The following is a 2,173-nucleotide window of genomic DNA, read 5'->3' on the forward strand; positions in this document are numbered from 1 at the left end:
CGAATGTAACTTTAGGACTGTATAAATGTAAGTACTTAACAGTTAAGCGAGAGCTCAGCACTGCCACTGGGTAGAAATAAGGTGCTGGGCTGGATAAAACAAGGTGGAGGGCCGCATTCGGCCGCAGACCTTGTGTTTGCCACCTGTGGCTTAGGGAATATAGTCAGTAACATTGCGATAAATATGTATGGTGCCTGTTGGGATACTGGAAATATCGAGGGGAGCACTACGTAAAATATATGATTATCTAACCACCAAATTGTACACATGAAACCAATAAAAAATATAGTTGAATAAAATAAAAGAAACAGACAAGCAGAGTGGATTTAAAAAACATAAAATCCAACTGTATACTATCTGCAAGAAACTCACTTCAAACATAGCAACATAGGTAGGTTGAAAATAAAAGGAAGAAAAGATATATCATGCAAACATTAATTTTTTAAAAGCAGGAGAAACTATCTTAATATTAGATAAAGTAGACTTCAGAGCAAAAAAAAAATCACTAGGGACAAAGAGGGACATTACATTATGTTAGAAGCATCAATCCAAGAAAACATAGCAATCCTAAATGTACATGCACTGCAACAAAGCTTAAAATACATGAAGCAAAAAATTGAGAATGCTGCAAGGCAAAATAGACAAATCTGTGATTAGAGTTTCAGAGTTCAACACTCTCTTAGCAATTGATAGAACAACTAGACATATTCAGCAAAAGTAAACTCAACAATACCAACAACCAAGAGGGTCTAATTGACATTTATAGAACACTTCACTCAGCAACAGAAGAACAGATAGTCTTTTAAAGTACTCATGGAACATTGACCAAGATAGGTCATATCCTGGGGATAAACAAACCTTATAAATTTAAAAGAACTGAAATCATACAGTATATTCTCTGGCTATAATGGAATTAAACTAGAAATCAATAACATAAAGATAACAGAAAAATCTCCAGTCACTTGGAAACTAAACAACATAATTCTAAACAATTCATGGCTCAAAAAGGAAGTCTCAAAAATGTTTTTTTTAATTTTATTTTTAAATTATAGTTTATGCTTAATATTATTTTGTATTAGTTTAATATTAGTTTCACTGCATTTCTCTCATGATTAGTGACATTTTATATGTCTTTTGGCCATTTGTATGTCCTCTTTGGAGAAGTATCTATTCAGATACTCTCCCCACTTTTTAATTGCATTGTTTGCTTTTTTGGTGTTGAGTTGTGTGAGTTCTATATAAATTTTGGGTATTAACTCCTAATTAGATGGAGCACTGGCAAATATTTTCTCCCATCCAGTAGGTTGTCTTTTTGTTTTGTTGATGGTTTCCTTTGCTGTGCAAAAATTTTTAGTTTTATGTAGTCCCATTTGTTTATTTTCTTTTTGTTTTGTTTCCCTCGCCCAAGGAGATAGAGCAGAAAGAATATTGCTATGAGAAATGTCAAAATTTTTACTGCCTGTGTTTTCTTCTGGGAGTTCTACAGTTTTGAGTCTTACATTTAAGTCTTTAATCCATTTTAAGTTTATTCTTGTATGTGGTGTAAGAAGGTGGTCTAGATTCATTTTTTGCATGTATTTTCCCAATTAACCCAACACCATTTATTGAAAAGACTGTCTTTATCTCATTATATGTTCTTGCCTTTTTTGTCAAATATTAATTGACCTTATAGGTGTGCGTTTATTTCTGGGCTCTCTATTCATTCCATTGATCTATATGTCTATGTTTGTGACCTCCATGTTGTTTTTATTACTATAGCATTGTAGTATAGTTTGATATCAGGTAGTGTGATGCCTCCAACTTCATTCTTCTTTCTCAAGGTGGCTTAGGGTATTTGGGGTCTTTTGTGGTTTCATGTATATATTTTACAATCATTTGTACTAGTTCTGTGAAACATTCTATTGCTATTTTGATAGGGATTTCATTAAACCTATAGCTTTCTTTGGTTATATAGACATTTTAATAATGCCAAATCTTCCTATCCATAGAGAAGGTATATGCTTCCATTTATTTACACCTTCTTCAATTTCTTTCTTCAGTATCTTATTATATTTTAAGTACAGGTCTTCTACCTCATTGATAGAATTTATTGGTTAAATTTATTCCTGGGTATATTATTTCTGATGCAATTATAAATGGGATTTTTTTCTTATTTCCCTTTCTGAGAGCTCAT

The sequence above is a fragment of the Phyllostomus discolor genome, chromosome X (assembly GCF_004126475.2).
Source record: "Phyllostomus discolor isolate MPI-MPIP mPhyDis1 chromosome X, mPhyDis1.pri.v3, whole genome shotgun sequence".
Classification (NCBI taxonomy): domain Eukaryota; kingdom Metazoa; phylum Chordata; class Mammalia; order Chiroptera; family Phyllostomidae; genus Phyllostomus; species Phyllostomus discolor.